This window comes from Delphinapterus leucas, chromosome 6 (genome assembly GCF_059928025.1).
Source record: "Delphinapterus leucas isolate spDelLeu-1000000601 "Yukka" chromosome 6, BTC_Dleu_Yukka2, whole genome shotgun sequence".
In the NCBI taxonomy this organism is placed as follows: domain Eukaryota; kingdom Metazoa; phylum Chordata; class Mammalia; order Artiodactyla; family Monodontidae; genus Delphinapterus; species Delphinapterus leucas.
This window is the reverse complement of record NC_143134.1, coordinates 100,100,484-100,119,668: the sequence shown is the minus strand read 5'-3', so window position 1 is coordinate 100,119,668 and position 19,185 is coordinate 100,100,484. Positions and strand designations below refer to the sequence as shown.

Here is a 19,185-nt window from a genome sequence, read left to right as displayed (position 1 = left end):
GGAAGGTAGTCTCTTATAATTTAATTGTGAAAGTGACAGCCCATCTCACTTGCTGTATTTTATTTACTAGTAGAAAATCACCAGATTCAGCCCATACATAAGGGGAGGAGATTACACAAGGATTTGAATACCAGTAGGTAGGGGTCATTGAGAGTCATTTCATAATCTGCCTACCACATGAACTGAGTTGACCGAGTTTACTTAGCCTTTTAGCTTTGGTTTCCCCATGTTTAAAGTAAGAATAATACTCACATTGCACTGTTGATATGGAAATTAAATTAAATAGACTGCATAAAGCCCCTGCCCAGAATAGTTGCTCAGTAAATTATAATGATTGTTATTGTTTTGTTGATAGCGTAAGTAGTCTAGCCAGAGTCTGAACTGAGGTATGTGTGATTCTGATCCATGCTATCTCCACATCACCTCCCACACAGCATGGCTTTTGGTTTGAGGTAACTTATTCTGAGATGGGCCCTCCTTTTCTAAGATAACTTGCTTAAAATAGTTCAAGAAGAGTCATATATCCCAGTGTCCTGTGCAAAGGGAGAGGCAAGGTGGATTTTTTTTCTTAACAACTATAAAATATGAGGGAGCCTTTGTAAGAGAGGTTTTCTTTGCTTGAGTCTTTAGCTAGTCTCATAAGACATTTTAATGTTAATAGGGCTCCCAGAGGGATAATATAATTGATATAATACTCTTCCAAAGCTGTTCTAAACATTGCAGTCACTGGAGTATAGTAATATATCTTCTCAGTGTCAGAAATGCACAGTGGTTACTGAACTCCGACATGCTTGACTCTGGGATGGTTTCTTTGAAAAAGGATCTTATGGGGAGGCTGTCTTTGGAGCTGTGGGAGCAAGTCTAATGAATGTACTGGAAGTGCTGCAGTGGCCTTTCAAATGCCTGAATGTCACTGAAGGAAATACAAATGCTAAGGAGAATTAATGTGATAAGCGAGTCCGTTGGTGAAACATCTGAAAATCACAGAGTTTGGATTTTTGCAAAACCGCATAGTATGGTGGAAAGATCATGGGCTTTGGAGTCAACCAGACAAAGCTGGGTTCGAGTTCAGATTCTGCCTCTTTCTAGCTGGATGGGTACCTTGAGCAAATAATTTAACATCTCTAAGACTCTCAGCTACTTACCCTACAAAGTTGGGTAGCAATAACTATATCACAAGCTTGCATGGGTGCCAAGGATCACACCAAAGGTGCGTAATAAATTTTAGCTCCTATCTTCCTCTTAAAGCTTGCTTTTAATCCAATAGAGGTAAATATTTAACATGAGCTCTCCAAGGGGTAGGAGCGGAAGCCCTGATTTGTAGCATTTGCCTATTTCTGTGACATAAAAACTTCTACGCCAGTATCTAGCTACTAACCTGGTCACTGAACATGGAGTTAGGAAGAGATATGTGTAGTCAACTCTTGGGGGTTTCCGTCTCTCTGTCTCTGTCCAGCTTTCACGCTCTTTTATGCTGATTTATGCCTTTTGTCAGGGCTAAGACCCTTTTTTGCAAAATTAAAAAAAAAAAAAAGATAGCTCTCTCCTCTTCCACCCCCTCTGAGTGGACCACACCCTCACCGAGTAGACCACACCCCCTCAAGAATAAGGCTTGGTTAGCAGGTGGCACCTTTGTCCAAAGAAAAAGGCAGCCCCTTCCCCCTTCCTCTGGAAGAGTATAACCCTAAGTCAGGGCATATGGCTTTGTAAGAGGAACATGGACTGGGCTTCCCTGGTGGCCCAGTGGTTAAGAATCTGCCTGCCGTTGGAGGGGACACGGGTTCGAGCCCTGGTCCTGGAAGATCCCATATGCCGCGGAGCAACTAAGCCCGTGCGCCACAACTACTGAGCCTGCGCTCTAGAGCCCGCGAGCCACAACTACTGAAGCCTGTGTACCTAGAGCCTGTGCTCTGCAGCAAGAGAAGCCACTGCAATAAGAAGCCCGCACACTGCAATGAAGAGTAGCCCCTGCTCGCTGCAACTAGAGAAAAGCCCGAGCGCAGCAACGAAGACCCAACGCAGCCAAAAATAAATAAATAAATAAATAAATTAAAACAACAACAAAAAAACATGCACTGGATTTCATTGTACCCTCACTCCCTTCGCTGAGTACCCTTGTGTAGGACACAACCTTTCCACTTTATCAGGTGGCCTTGCTTTTTGTGGCTTACCTTTGCAATGTCCAATCCCTCCTCTTTCCTGCTGACAAAGTAACTGCTCACCAGTAGGCTATGACTACCAAGATAAACAAATAGACTCTCATCCCCCATTTTTGGTGCCTCTCTGAACAAGAAAGAAGGTAAATCATGGTTTTCTCTCAATACCTGGTTTTATGCAGAAATATGTGGGTAGATATGAGCATGTGTATGACTTGTAAGGTTGGAGGAGGGAAACCAAAAATGATGTGTGAACCTTCCCTAATTATTAAAACACTTGCCTGAGAATCAGCCGTTGGCTTAATCACTGAGATTCCTTACAGTTCATAGAAAATGCTCACTTGTATACCAAACAGGATGGATCACAAACCACTTTCAGAAATGTTGTCTCATTTGGAACACACCTTATGAGGTCAGTAGTATGATTATCCTGTTTACCAGATGAGGAAACTGAGGCTCAGAGAAGTTTATATCATAGAATGCTAAACTTGGGCCTCAAACTGGGGTCTTCTGGCTATAGGTTTCTGGCTTTTTTGACTGCATTATCTCTCTTCCCTATTATCAACTCATCCTTCTAGGCAGTCTTTTTTGACTGGGGTTTCCCAACTGAACCACAGAATACAGAAAATGATTTGAATGGCCATTATCTGAATTCTCCCAAGGATGAATCTAGTGCATACTAGATGAATAGGGAGTTCATTCACTATGTACAATGGATGCCTTGGGCAATAGGACTTAATTCTCGTGCCCAGAAATGTATAAAATCCATAACTGGATGCTTCAGTACCCCACGTCACCAACAAAATCTATGGTGACCTATTCAGGGCTATGCTCAAAGACATTTTCCTTCCAGTTCCACTGCTCCTTTTCACCTCTTGTTAGCCAACATCCAACTCTCTTCTAGAACAAATGAGATTTTAAAAACTGTGCTCTTAGAAAATGTACTGGGTTATACATGCACAACTGGTGATCTGGGTCTCCATGTTATGTTGAACAAATCTCCACATCTCTCTGGGCCTCAAGTTTTTCATCTGTCTAAAAACTTCCGCCCAAATCCACATCCAGAAGATAGCATGAGCATTCAGGAAAAACAGCAACAATAAGCAAGGCATGCTGGCATTTGTCTGTTGTGCAACAGGTTGAGAATTTAGAGACAGAGCATGATCTCAGCCTAGTAAAGAAACTGGCATGTAAACACCTTATGATAACTGTAATAAAAGAGGGAACCCAGAGGGCAAGGCTGTGGGAGGGAATGGGTGTGAGGATTTGATGAGAATTAACAAAGAGAGAGATTTTTGAACCAAATGCTAAAGGAGGAGTAGGAGTTTACCAGGGAAGGATAAGGGATTGGGAGTAGAGGATGGTATCAGTGGACTCAATGAGTAAATGGTATGCCGTAACCCAGTGTGAATGCTATGGCACAGAGGGAAAAGAGGCTGAAGGTATTGGCTAAGGTCACATTGTAAAAGGACTTGAGGGGCTTCCCTGGTGGCGCAGTGGTTAAGAATCCGCCTGCCAATGCAGGAGACACGGGTTCGAGCCCTGGTCCGGGAGGATTCCACGTGCTGCAGAGCAACTAAACCCGTGTGCCACAACTACTGAGCCTACGCTCTAGAGCCTGCAAGCCACAACTACTGAGCCCGTGTGCCACAACTACTGAAGCTCGCATGCCTAGAGCCCCTGCTCCGCAACAAGAGAAGCCGCCATAATGAGAAGCCCACGCACCCCAACGAAGAGTAGCCCCCGCTCGCCGCAACTAGAGAAAGCCCGTGTGCAGCAATGAAGACCCAACGCAGCCAAAAATAAAAATATTTATAAAAAAAATAAAAAGGACTTGAATGCAATTTTGAGGGGTTTGGACTTTATCTTGCAGACTAGGGGTTCTCAAGACAGTAGGAGGAAGAACAGGTAGAGTTTATCCTGCTAGAGCTAGAGAGGGCATATCAGATTCATTTAGTGCTTTTTATTCAGATGTTTGCCAAGTTAATGTGGTTAAATATATTAGTCTTTTCCAGAATAATTTGTGCTTTTGGTGTTATGCTTTAAAAGCCCCAGTTGTTATTTGCCTACATTTTTTTCCCTGGTACTTCATCATTTTTATTTTTCAAATGTTTAAATATATAATCCATCTGGAATTTATTTGCCATATGTTGTTAGATAAGACTAATTTTCCCCTAAATTGTAAATCAATTATTAAAGCTCAATTTGTTGAATAATGCATCTTTTCCTTACTTTTATTATATACTAAACAATTATGTAGTTTTTAGTCAGTTTCTGGTCTATTATTCTCTTCAATCGCATATTCATCTAATTGGTATTAATACTAGATTATTTTAATTGTTGTCACTCTTTTTTTCTGGCATGATTAGAGTCAATGAAAGTTCCTCTTTGCTATTTTTTAATTTTTAATGTATCTTGTCTAGATAATTTTTAGAATAAATGTGTCAAGTTATAGTAAAATCTTTCAATTTCAGTTGGAAAGTTATTAGATTTTTTTATTACTTTGGGAAGAACTGACATATTTTCGGTATTGCATCTTCCCATCCAAAAGCAAGAGTTCTCTCCATTTAACCCAGCATTCTTTTATTATTCTCACTGAAGTGATATTTTTAAGTATTGCATAATTATTATTATTTCTAAGTATTTATCTCTTGCACTATTAATTGAATTATTTTCTATCATGCATTTTATATATATATATAGTATGCATGTACATGTATTCTGTATGAATACCTAATATTGACTTAATAATATATATATACGTGCTATATATGTATATGTAAATATAGTTGTATTCAAGAAAGTTATTAGTTTCTTTAATTAAAACTTAGTCCTTTTTTTCTTGCTAATAGCTATGAGTTGATTTGGGGGAAGGGTTTTATGTAGACAATAAAGATAATCTCCTTTCCTTTTCAAAATTTAAAGGTCACAAATCTTTAGTTTGTCATATTTCTTCCATTGGCTAGGTCTTTCACAATAAGGTTAAACTGCAGGTAAATAACAACTGAGATATCACTTTATCCTATGAAACTAACTGCTATGGGCTAAATGATACGCCCACCCCTCCAAATTCATATGCCTAACCCTCATTGTGTTGATTTTGGAGGTAGGCCTTTGGGAGATGATTAGGTTTGCATGAGGTCATGCGGGTGGGGCCCTCATAATTGGATAAGTGCTCTTATAAGAAGAGATAGCAGGGAGCTTGCTAGCTCTCTCTCTTCCCACCACATGAAGACACAGAAAGAAGGTGGCTGTCTACCAGCCAGGAAGAAAGTTCTTCCCGGAAATTGGTCATGCTAATACCTTGATCTTAGATGTCTAGTCTCCAGAACTGTGAGAAAATAAATTTCTGTTGTTTAAGCCACACAGTCTATGGCATTTTGTTATGGTAGCCTGATCTGAGTGAGATGCTGGCAAAAATTAAAAGCTAGATAATACCAAGTGTGGCAGAAACATTGAGATTCAGGATATCTCATGCACTGATAGAAGGAATGTGTTGGCAGCCAGACTGGAGAGCAATCTGGCACTACTCAGTTGAATGATGTATTTTGGCCCAGGATTTTCTCCTCTGAGTATATATCCCAAAGACATTAACACATGTAGAAGGATGCTTGTTGCTTCATTAGTTGTTGTGGCATCAAGTTGGAGGCAACCATGGACTGTATCACTGAGGGAGAATATAGGCAAATGGAGTATTATGCAGCACTCAGAAGTTATGATTTAGATGTTCGTATTGCAGAGTGAATAGATCTTAAAACATGTTTCTGAGTTTAAAATAAGAAACATTTACATAAATTAAAATAAGTAACATTAAAAGACAGTGCACATTTTCTGAGAATTAGTGGGATCAGAAGCATTGGAGAATATGCTTCTGCCCGTGATAGAATAACAGGAACTCCATGTACTTTCCTGCCCTAAATACTTAGAAAATCAAACAAAATGTATGAAAGAATGTTTTTTAGACATTGGACAACACACAGCCTAGAACAGTGATTCCTGTGAGAAGGACAACAAAAGTGAGTCCCAGAACATTGCTGGTAGTGGGTTGAGGTCACAGAGTAGGGAGAAGGATCCCAATCAGAGCCCACTGGACTCCTTCAGTTCAGGAGGCAGAATTCAGAATTTAGGGAGGCCAGGACAACTAGAATTTACAGAGCAGAAAATCTAAGAGGAAAGACTGCATGCAGAGAGAGCTCTGGATATCTATGGAGGGTTCCCTTTGAATCCTCAGCCAAATGTTCATCTATTTATGTATGTGAGAAACAATCTAAGGCTGGGAAAAGAGTCACCAGAAGAGAGTCGATGGAACAATCCACAACCCACACAGGGCTGGAAATAGTTCATGTTTTCACCTGCTAGAATAGGAAGAACCCCTTATACACAAGGCACAAAGAACTCTGTGGTCTCTTGTACTGGGAGGAAAACAGATCAGGATCTAGCAGCATAAAACCTAGGCAAATGTGTCCTTTGACTTGTTTTATGGGATTATCCTTCATTGTATCCTGAGAGCTGCCCCTTGTTCAGATGAAGACAGTTTAGAAAGTTGGATGGTGTTTCTGTTGACAGTATTAACTTGGCATTAGATGCCTCATTACATATCCAAGCATTGGAAGATAATTTTATGACTAACATTTGGGTTAAATCTGTAAACATTGTTTATCTTTGACATTATTTCCTTTAAAAAGGCAGTAACAGCAACATTGTTTCCTCCTGTCATTTTGGCCTGCACCAGGGGAAGGAGGTTGGTGGAATAAGGGTTAGGAAGGCAATGATGACAAGATGTTGAGATGCTATCTCTCCTTATATCTTCCAATTTTTCTGGTAGAGGGAAAAAAATGTTGACATGACACAGAAGGTCTTGCCTCAGGGAGTCCCATGAGTGAAAACTGATGGATGTTCACCACTAAATCCCTTTCTTTAAGGGACGTTATCATGTCACATTTCTGAAAATACAGAATGCACCCTGGATAATATTTTCACATATGCTGAAAAATGCAGCTGCCAAGAAAACATGCTTTAAAAAAGTCCAAGAGATGTGGAGGGTTGTGACTCTCCTTGAAGAAAATTTATATTATCAAAGTCTTTCTTGATTCTCTCAGTGATGTTATAAGGTTTACCTATTCCACTCACTGCTTATTCCCACCTTAACCTTGTCCAGAAAGGGAAAACTGGAAATAATTAAAGCTTGATTCTTAATTTTCTAATAATAAATGGTGATGGAGTTAATAAACTTGCCCCATTTTGTGTGAAAGAGAACACACACACACACACACACACACACACACACACCCAGCCAAACCAAACCAAAGTGAAAGACAATTTTAAAAATGTGAAACAAAATCATCCATAACTCATCCATAATTAAACATAATATTTTGATTTCTGTTTTCTAGTCTTCAGTTTATATATTTTGCATCAATGCAATCATTTTGAATTCCACCCTCCAAGTTTCATTGAGGAAACTGAGCTAGTTTGGCAAAGTCATGATTATCATTTTTTATTTCTCCAGAGTAAGCAAATAGAAAAGATATTCTATATTGTAACTAGTTATTTTCCCATGTTTTGCATAAGTGGGTTGGTTTCAATTTAACCATAGACAGAATTGCAATGACCATATTTATTCCTTGGCCTTTGTTTTTGTTTTGAATGAATCGCTTTCTTAAGAAGAAATTTAAGAATTCTGAATATTGGTTGTTAACTTTTTTACCACTTTTGCTAAATTATTTTCCAAAAGAGTTTTGCCAAGAGTATCTGTGTATACCACTCCCCACGTCCTTAATTTCAAATAGCAGGACAGCTTTACATAGTCATTAGGGCTTTTGTAAAATATTCAGAGACACAACGAGCAGGTGTGGAAATTCAGGTGGTCAGGTGATGGGAAAAGGAAATAAGCACCCCAGGTTATTCTGCTGCAGGGTCAATGGATGACACTTGGAAAAACAGTAAGAAATTGCTTTTCTCTTTGCATTGTCTCCTGTGAGTAAAACACATAGCCTATCTTATCAGAGTATAGAATTATATCTTAGTTCTCATGGAATAATCTTACCTCTGGCGTCATTTTATTTTTTGCCCTTATTTTTACTTAATCCCAGTTTCTTTCCTTATTTATTTTTGTATCTATCTTTCTCCAGTAATTGCCATAAAATCATCTTTTGGACAAGATCAAAATAATTTTGAAAAGGAATTCTATTAGGAAAATACTCTGATGTAATATACTCATTAAATAACTGTTGAATGAGTAAGTGAATATTCTGTTTAGGAGGATCTTGAATGTTAAAAGAGCATTTGTTAATAGTCATTTTTATAAAATAAAACTAGGCAATGTAAATCCGGGCTTACTAATTTAGATTCTTGCTAATTTAAAAATTTATTTTTATGCCACTTTATAGTTTAAAGAGTAGTTTTATATCCACTATCTTACTGGATCCTCACAAGAATCTTATGAGTCAGAAAAGACTGACATCACTTTCTCCATTTCACAGAAAAGTCAACAGGAGCCAAGAAAGGCTTTGAGGCCTTTCTAACAGATCATGCCCACGCCGAGGACTTTATCTGTGTTAAACTGTGGCAGGTATTGTTATCCTGATTTTACCCAAATAAAGTGGAATTTCATTGGAATTAGGTAGTTCGCCTAGGAGCAAGGAGAGCACCCAGGCCAGTTGGCTCTCAGGGCTCATGCTACACTTTTTACATTACTTACCCCATTGATCACTCCAGCCACCATTTCGCAGGGCTATGACTATTCTTCTTTTTTTTTTTTTTTTTTTTTTTTTTTCGGTACGCGGGCCTCTCACTGTTGTGGCCTCTCCCATTGCGGAGCACAGGCTCCGGACGCGCAGGCTCAGCGGCCATGGCTCACGGGCCCAGCCGCTCCGCGGCCTGTGGGATCTTCCTGGACCAGGGCACGAACCCGCATCCCCTGCATGGGCAGGCGGACTCTCAACCACTGCGCCACCAGGGAAGTCCTGACTATTCTTCTTTTACAGATGAGGGAACAGGCTCACAATGGTTGTAACTTGCCTAAGCTCGTGCAGCTCATAAATGGAGCATCCGGGAAGTAGATCACAGTCTTTGTCAGAGAAATCTGTGCTCTGCTCACTACTTCAGTGGAAATACAGAATACAAACATCAGAAGTTACCTTTGAGGTCATCTCGTATAACGACAAAAAGAAACAGAACAGCTGATATATTGAGTACACATTTTGTGTCGAGCATCATACTAAGTATTATACACACACACACACACACACACATATATACATGTGCATACACACACACACATATATATATATATACATGTGCATACACACACATGTACAGAGTTTTCACAAGAACCCTAAGAGGAAGGAACTATTATTAACCATCCTTTCCCCTTTGATAGATGATAAAAATGAGACCCAGAGATGTTAAGTTACTTGCCCATTGTCACAAAGTTAGTAAGGGCAGAACAGATCTTGTGCCCTGTGTGTGAATTACTCTGCACAGCTCAGGAAGCATTCTCTGAGCCCCTGTACCTCCAGAGACAAAGGTTCTCATCTAATAAGGCAGTCTGTGCAGCCTGCTGGTAAAGTCATCAGACATCTGCCTCTGTGAGACCCGACTCAGGGGGTTAGAAGAATGCCTGGCACCCATTTAGCACTATACAATGTTTGTCAAATAAATGCATATATTTCTTTCAAAGTCGTGCTATGTAGATCTCTGTTTGCTTTTCCCTGCTGAGACCTTTCTGAGACTGGAGAGCTGGGATCATATTTTTCTGAGTTATCTCTTCTCCAAAATACATGCCCTCATCTCATTTTTCCCAAACATTTCCCACCTGTCATGTTTCTCAATGCCTTTATTTTTTTTTCCAGAACCTTCAGTATAGAATGAGTACTGGAAGGCTAATGCTATTTTGTACTAAATTACAGAAAATTTCATCCTGTCTGGAAAATACATGTTCTCAGTTAAGTAACAAACATAGGTACATGTCCTATTTCATACCCCCGCCATTTCCATTCCTAAACCCCTGGAATAAGGGGGTAGGGGAATCATCACAATAAAGGAAATCCACTGGCTTCAAGGTAAAATAGGCATAGTGACTTTGTGAATACTTTTCTTTTTGTGGTACATCTCCAAATTAAGCATGGGTCATCTGTTAAAACTTTTTAGTATATTTCCCCTCCTTAAAGTAAAATGCTTTTTATTATTAAAGATACTATATTTGTTATATTAAAACATTTTTCCATACCTATCAGAGTTGAAGATACATACAACCATTTGTCCAGCGATCTCTGTTCTCAGTATATACCATAAAGAAGTGTGTGCACATATGTACTAGGAAATTACAACACTGATACTTATATTATTCTTGGTGAAAATAGCCCCAAACTGGAAACAATGTAAACATTCATCAATCATAGAATGGATCAATATGTCATAGAAAATTTATATAATGAGATATAATGTAGCAATAAAAACAAATCAATTACAGATACATGCAACATCACAGATGAATCTTAAAAACATTATGTTTTAAAAAGATTTCGGACTCAAAAGAATACATACAGCTTGAGTCCATTTATATAAAGTTTTAAAACAGACAAAGAGTATATTGTTTCAGGAGGTATAGGAAAATGGTTAAACAATGAATATAAGCAAATTCATACAGACAACCCTCAGAATGGGAAAAAATGTTTGCAAATGAAGCAGTGGACAAAGGATTAATCTCTGAAATATACAAACAGCTCATGGAGCTCAATATCAAGAAAACAAACAACCCAGTTAAAAAATGGGCGGAAGACCTAAATAGACATTTCATCAAAGAAGACATACAGATGGCCAAGAGGCACATGAAAAGCTGCTCAACATCACTAATTATTAGAGGAATGCAAATCAAAACTACAGTGAGGTATCACCTCACACCAGTTAGAATGGGCATCATCAGAAAATCTACAAACAACAAATGCTGGAGAGGGTGTGGAGAAAAGGGAACCCTCTTGCACTGTTGGTGGGAATGTAAATTGATACAGCCACTATGGAGAACAGTATGGAGGTTCCTTAAAAAACTAAAAAAATAGAACAACCATACGACCCAGCAATCCCACTACTGGGCATATACCCTGAGAAAACCATAATTCAAAAGGACACATGTACTCCAGTGTTCCTTGCAGCACTATTTACAATAGCCAGGACATGGAAGCAACCTAAATGTCCAACAATACATAAACGGTTAAAGAAGATGTGGCACATATATACAATGGAATATTACTCAGCCATAAAAAGGAACTATACTGGGTCATTTGTAGAGAGGTGGATGGACCTAGAGTCTGTCATACAGAGTGAAGTAAGCCGGAAAGAGAAAAACAAATAGGTATATTAACTCATATATGTGGAATCTAGAAAAATGGCACAGAGGAACCTATTTGTAGGACCCGAATAGAGATGTAGACGTAGAGAATGGACATGTGGACATGGGGAGGTAGGGGAGGGTGGGACGAATTGGGAGATTAGGTTTGACATAAATACACTGCCATGTGTAAAATAGCTAGTGGGAACCTGCTGTATAGCACAGGGAGCTCAGCTTGGTGCTCTGTGATGACCTAGATGGGGGGGAAGGCGGGGAGGAAGGTCCAAGAGGGAGGGGAGATAGGCATACATATAGCTGATTCACTTCATTGTACGGCAGAAACTAACACAACATTGTAAAGCAATTTTACTCCAATAAAGAAAAAAATCACTACCATAAGATAGAGGGTAGAACTTTTACAAACGTGGGGGGCAGACATCATGATTAGGAAGGACACCTCCTAAGATGCTGGTTCTCATCCCTTGACTGAGTAGTGGTAAATGAGTATCCAACAACGTTTTACAAACTCTTTGCCTACAGGTTTAAACCTCTTTGTTTATGTTCATATGCCATATTTCACATTTTAAAAATTTTGGAAAAAGAATAGCAGTTAGGAGAAAAAATAAGTTGCCACATGCCTACTGCTCTAATCCACCATTGAAAACATCTCAGTGTATTCTTGCAGTCAAGAAAATATACTTCTAGCCCCTCATCTCCTTCACTCATGGCTTCTGTAAAAGTGCAACAGAATGGGTGAGGAGAAGAGTTAGGATCTCTTTTGTTTGGTTGCCTTTTAGATTTTTCCCCCTGTGTTAGAATGAACCAGAGTGAATAAACAGTGAGTTGATGGAGAAATATGTGTCTAATTCATCTGTTGCTTCCCAGATGCATTTCAGGTCCCTAACATTTACCATGTCAAAGATAATGAAATGGGGACTTCCTGGGTGGTGCAGTGGTTAAGAATCTGCCCGCCAATGCAGGGGGCACAGGTTGATCTCTGGTCCGGGAAGTTTCCACATGCCGTGGAGCAAGTAAGCCCGTGTGCCACAACTACTGAGCCTGTGCTCTAGAGCCTGCAAGCCACAACTACTGAGCCCACGTGCCACAACTACTGAAGCCCACGTGCCTAGAGCCTGTGCTCCGCAACAAGAGAAGCCACCACAATAAGAAGCCCATGAACCACAACGAAGAGAAGACCCCGCACGCCACAACTAGAGAAAGCCCGCACGCAGCAACGAAGACCCAATGCAACCAAAAATAAATAAATAAATTTACTTAATAAAAAAGATAATGAAATGTTAGATTGGGCATATACTGCTCACAGGTGAGACCTCATCTTGTGAGATGGTACACCAACTGCCAGGCTGTGGATTTTACTAGAAGCAGTAAGTAGTGGCAGCAATAATAAGCAGTGCCAAAGTGATCCACACTCACGCCTGTGAGCCTTGCTCTCCTCTGTGAGGAAGTCAAGGGCCTCACTTCCACTGTATTATATAAGATGAGAAATGGAATCAGGATGCATTGATGGGCTGCACACAGCTCTCAGCTGTCTTCTTGCCAAATCTTCCAAGACATCTAGCTTCTCCCCGAAACGATTCCCCAGGCAGGCATTTGCTATGTACTCTATATGCTCCTTCACCGATCCCCACATACATCACAAAACGTTTTTGTTTTATTTGGATTGCATCATTGCCTAAATATTTGTCCTTATTTTTCTAAGATGCATGGAAACTGGATCAGGCTGAATATGAAGCAAACCAGGCCTGTCTAGTTCATCCAGGCCACTCATTAACATCCTTCCATTCACTCAGATGTGGGGCTCATTTTGGGTCCTCCCCATGGTGACTGAGAGTAGGGCTCAGAACGTCAGTAGCTGCTAGGTCATACATCTCCGTGAGGTTGTTTTACCAAGGCAGGGCATATCTCCACAATTTGATGTGATTAACAGGCTGGCATGATATGTCTGTCTTCCAGACCATCTGATGTGTTCTTTTGAATTAGACAGTGACTTCAATAGGACAAATACATTTGTGCCTGATTAAGTTTATTGAGGGCTACATTTATGAGCATCCACTATGTGCCAGGCCCTGGGCTCTGCCTTGGAGCTTAGAAGGAAATTAAACTTCACAACTGACATGGGAACAAATACAGCTTAATCAAATGAGAGAAATGCCATGTCAGGGGTGTTTATGGGGGCCTCAAAGAAGAAATAATTAATGATTAATATTGAGAAGGGCAAGGGCAGGGAAAGCTTCACAAGAGACTGTATTTTCATGAAGGAATAAAGATTCATTATAGCTCTGATAAAACAATTTGGAAAAATTAAAACTAAACCATCCCTGAGCAAATTGAGGAATCTAATCATGAAATGCCCCCAAAGAACACTCCTAGTGAAGAAATATAGAGCAATAGGTAGCTAGAAGTTCAATTCTGTTATCCCATCAAGGTGATTGAAAGCAAAATAAAACAATACAAACATCTAACAGTGAAAAACCTTCAAGATTCTTCAAAGAGGAAATACCGCAGAGTAAATATTCCTCTGTGACTTACTCATTGTTGAATTCTCAGTACCCAGGGTGCTTCAGTAAATGCATATTGATGGAATGAATGAATGATTGTACATCCAGAAAAATATATATATACACATATGTATAAAGTGTGAGGGGGTATGTCATGTATATAATATGTGGAAACAAATACACTTGCAGAAAGGGCTGGTTACAAGTGGTCTAGCTGTTGAAAGCATGGTGCTAATAATAGCTTGGTTTCAGTGCTGACTTTTATGTAACCTGGAGGGCATACTCAAAGTGCCCAGTCACATGTGGTAGACTTTCTTTCATCATAGCTTTAAAAGGGGATTGGGTGAGAAAAATAAACACACAGATGCATTTCTGTTCACTTTCTTCCATAACAGTCAGATGCATTAAGAGAAAAACACTCAAAACCAAAGCCAGACTTTCAGTTTCTGAGCCATCCTTCAATTGCCCATTTCTGTCTTCCTTTGGCCACCTTTCCCAGCCTTCACTGTGTTTCTCCAGAACAATCTGGCTAAATGTGTTCTAAATAGCTTGGTGACCACCTCGGGTAATTCCTGCTGTATTTGAGTAGCCAAATGAGAAGGATGGTTGTCACAATCTGCTTCTCTCTGTCCAGGCTCATGCCATTGTCTCCAGCCTTGCAATAGATTCTGTCACTGTTGTAAATGGAAAAGGCTCTGGCTGGCCTTCAGACCACGTCCTTATACTGACTAATGGTGCGATGATGGGCAGGTAACTTCCCATCTCTGGACCTCAGTCTCAATCTACAAAATGACAGAGGTTTGAAAAATAATGGTCCTTCCAGTTATTACAGTCTATTAAATTTCAGTGTGTTCTCAGAGATGTAGTTTGGAAGAAAAAAAAAAGAATTTGGGGGAAAAGAAAGTTCGGACGCAGAACAAACCCTCAGTCCTTTCATTTAGGAGAAAAAAAAAAATCCAAAGACAAATCCCAGCAGTGTCTGTTTATGCAGTGACTTCCCATAGTATCTTTTTTTTTTTTTCCGTAAAATGCGAATGACTTAGCAACAAGGCCCTCTACATGAATGGGCTGACGTTTTCACTCTTCTAGCTTCTTAATGACACATCCTCTCAAAGATTGTATATTTACTTCCTTACCCCTTTCTCAAAAGAAACTTAAATACAATGTCTCAGTTCATGTAAATGCAACAGGGAACACTTCACTTCCTTTTAATATTTATGAGGGCCATCTTTATGATGAATTTCATAGTTGCTTTTAGGCACGAACTCCTGTGGCTTCCACCTGGTTAATTGGATGTTGCTTCTTAGATATCCCACAAACTCAGCATATGCAACACTGAACCCCTAAACCCTGCCCATCCATCCTTCAGCTTTCATTGTCAGTTAATAATAATTACACTTTATATTTTGAAAGAACTTTACAGCTTAGAGAACATTTTCACATGCATTCTTCATTTTATTTCATTTTCAATTATCCCCAGCTTTCAGGTGAAACAGCCGATGCTCAGAGCAGTTAAATGCCACATAATTAAGACGAGTACAGGTTGTTTCCAGAATATCAGAGATGCTTTACCTGACCTCATTTGTCTGTTAAAAATCCTTTGCTGACTTCCCATCACCTGTAAAGTTCAGTCTCTTTAGCTTGGAATTCAAGGACTCCATCAGACCCAAACATCTTTCCATATTCCTGTCCACTTAGACATTCTTCTCTCAGATAACTCCAGACAAATCACCATTACTAATATACCTGCTACTTTTCCTTTGTACATTCTGCTCCTTCCTGCACAGTTCTGTCTACTGGGATCTTATCCATCCTTTAGGACAGTTCAAATACTGGGCCATAATCCTTTACCTAAAACCCTTTGAGTCCAGAACCTTTTTGGATTTAAGAAAGGTAACAGAGTTTATATTCTTATATTACAAAATATCTCCAGTGGAGTCTAGGGCAGTACCCTGCATTCAACTGCACTAATGTTTTACAGCAAAGCATAAGAATACTCATGCTAAGTGGAATAAATTAAGATACTAAATGGATCAAGTGAAGTTTTGCCACCTAATAAGAAAAGACCTTGTTTTGGAGCTTTTGCGTTTGGAATTGCTCATAAGTGACTACGGAGCTACACTGCTTGTTTCTGGAAGCCTCCCCAATTTGACCTCCTCTCTTCTCAGTGTACCATTCTTCCTGGCCCCTGGAAATTTTACTCTATGTACTCGTTAGTTCATTTACTTATCCTGTAAATATTTATTGTGTGTTATGTTAGGCACTGAGACTTCTGTGATAAATCGGATAAATCACCTGTCTCTTGCAGTTCCTGGCCTGGTGGCAAAAGCAGAGACATAAAAAGGCAAAAATAGTCAGATGGGATGAGTCCTAGGTTGGAGCTGAGCACAGGGAACTACAGGAGCAAAGAGGAGGCACCCACCCAGCCTGGGGTAGAAGGTGAAAGGGAGAAACAGTAAAGGTTTTCTAGAAGTGAAATCATCTGGACTGAGCCTTGAACAAGGAATAAGAGTCAGCCAGTCTAAGAGACGGAGAATGGAATTGGAGGCAGAGAGAATAAGATGTTAACAACATGGAGGGAAGGCAAAGCTAAGGTGATTGGCGCCTGCAAGTGTTTTGATTTCAGAAGATTGAAGGATGCTTGGGGGAAGAGGGCGAGGAGTGAAACCACTGAGCTTGGCTAGAACCAGAACTTGAAATACCTTATATGGGTGCTACTGAGTTAATAGGTTATCTTTAAAGGCCATGAGTATAGGACAGAGCACTCACTGCACTGTGGAAAATGAAGTAGAGGGGGGCGGGACTCTTCAGAATGCTGTCGTTATAATCAAAAGGTGGTGTCAACACTGAAGAAGAGACAGCTCTAGGCTTCTTCACCCGCGACAGCACGCATCCCAGATTGTCCCACATTCAGTCTAATCTTACAAATGATCTTTCAGGTAGGGATTGTGTCCTAATTTATGCATTCAACACATTTCGTTGGACATCTGCAATGGACTAGGACCCATTCTAAGCCCTGGGGATACTGCTGTGAACAAGCCAAGCCAGACCCTTCTTCTCATGGAGATGTTTATTCAAAGGGAGTGGTAGGAGGAGGAGGTCAACCAAAAAATAGGCAAAGAAGCAAAAGCTAAATCGCAACAGAGAGAGGTAGGTTTTGTGAAGAAAATAAAATAGAGTTATGTGATGGAGCGAGTGGAAGGAAGGGATGCTCTCTGAGAGGACGTGATTCTGACTGAGGCCTGAATGATGAGAAGGTGTCAGCCATGCAATAGACTGGTAAAAGAACAGTGATTGCAGAATTCCTGGGGTGAGAACCGAACCGGCTTGAGTGATCAAGGCAGAGAGAACTGCCAGTGCATAGAGAGCTTAAGGGGATAGCTGTGTGTCAGGAGTGGGACAGATGGGCAGTGACTGGGTCAGGTGGGGTTTCTCGCCAAAGGTGAAGAGCTTGGATTTTATTCTGAGTAACTTGGGAAGTCACTGGAAGGTGTTAAACAAGTGAGTGTTATAATGTGTTTTAGATTTTACAGAGTCCACTTAGCTGCTGTGCAGAAGAGGGGATGAAGGATGACAAGAGTGGAATTAGGAGACGTTGAAGTCTACTGCAAGGATCCATGTAAGTGGCAATTGACCAGGGTTAAAGCAGTGAGATGGACAGAAGGTAAGAGATCATGGCTCTATTTTGGACTTGCCTATGAAATGTATGTGTGTGTGCGTGTGTGTGAAAAATAAAGAAATCAAAGGTATTGTGGTCACCTCAAGACTTGGCATGTAAGTAGCCCTAAAAAGTGCTTGATGCGTTGAAAGCATATGTTTCTCTTTATTTAAAATTATCATCTCTCTAAGTAATGATTTAATAGCTGCACAGCCTATACATCATGTGAGCTTAATGAAAGTGTTCTAAGAGGCTTTTCAACACAATTGCATTTAGAAGTAAATATTTACTTGAGTACAACTCATTTGTGAAATTAAGTCAGCTTTATGAGGCATACTCAATTATTTTTGTAACTAGTGAGCAGCATAATATCTGTGGAATTACACAACGTGAAGCCTCCTATCGTATAAACACAGACTTTTTTTTAAAAAGTGCAGTTAGAGACAAAACAAGTTTCTTAGCACCTCAGAAACATCTAGCAAGTATGTGTGCAGTGCCTGACTGGGTACAATTAGAAATCTAGGAAAAGTGGGAAGCCATGACTTCCTCTGTGCTTTTTCCCAGTTACGAAGCAAATTCCAGGATCCTGGAATAAAATTCAGTTGTGCATCTAGTCTCTTATGTCTACGTGCAGCACTTTCCAGACTTACTGGGGACATCAAGAGAAATGGTCTCTGCCCTAGAGGAGTTCCTCTAGGGTAGTGGAGAGAAAGGGGGAGAGAGAGAGAACGGGGGGCAAGCTACTGATAATTGGGTGTGATAAGTGCAAAGGATAGATGCAAACTCAGGGTGCTGCTATCGGAGCCCACAAGGGCAGCCAGCACATGGAGGAGTGGGTGAGGGATAGAGTCAAGGGTCCAAGGGTCGGCCTCCTTGGGGCTGGGAGGCGTGATTAGAATCTCGAAGGCTGAGCAGGAGCTATGCAGATGGAGGGAGAGGGGAAAGACAGAGAGGGAAACCTGGGCAAGTGTTGGGAGGCGGGAAAGCCCAGTGGAGGAATTGTGATGGAGGTGAGGAGGGTCATAGCATCTTGTGAGGTGGGAGCCCACTGAGTCACAGAGGGTCTTGCCTGCCATGCTAAGGACCTCATTCTGAAGATCATAGGGAGCCCCTGAAAGCGAGTAAGCAGCAAGAGGAATGAGCAGATGGGCCTTGCACAAGAATTTATCTGTTAACAATGTGGCATGGATTGAAGTCCAGGAAGAAAAGGTAGAAGTTTGCTTGACCTCCAGACATGAAAACTGAGGCTCTGGCGTTGGGAGGGAGAATCAGGAAGTAGGATAAACAGTGGGAATGTGAAAGGAGGATGACGAAAGAGGAGACAAGGCTTAGATTTAGGCTAAACCCAGATTACTTCATATTTTAACAACAACAAAAACAAAGCAAGCAAGCATGTCACCAGTGTGCAGGCTCTCAACCTCAAATGACTATTGAGTTGGCCAAAAGGTTCGTTCGGTTTTTTTCCATAAGATGGCTCTAGTAGCGCTTATTTGTCTTTTACTTCATTTGAAACAATTTTGTTAG

At 40.4% G+C, this 19,185-nt stretch overlaps 1 long non-coding RNA gene across 4 annotated transcripts in view; it reads left to right on the top strand.

Annotated features, from left to right (window-relative positions):
- The window catches only part of LOC149749021 (uncharacterized), a 498,387-nt gene extending 480,009 nt beyond the window's left edge, over positions 1 to 18,378 (top strand). For 3 of the 4 annotated variants that reach the window (XR_016393608.1, XR_016393607.1, XR_016393605.1), the window contains one exon: positions 17,528 to 18,378. This is a non-coding gene — a long non-coding RNA (uncharacterized LOC149749021). The remainder of the gene's footprint in view (positions 1 to 17,527) is intronic. The other variant, XR_016393606.1, reaches the window with a different exon arrangement.
- The last annotated feature ends 807 nt before the right edge of the window (positions 18,379 to 19,185 follow it).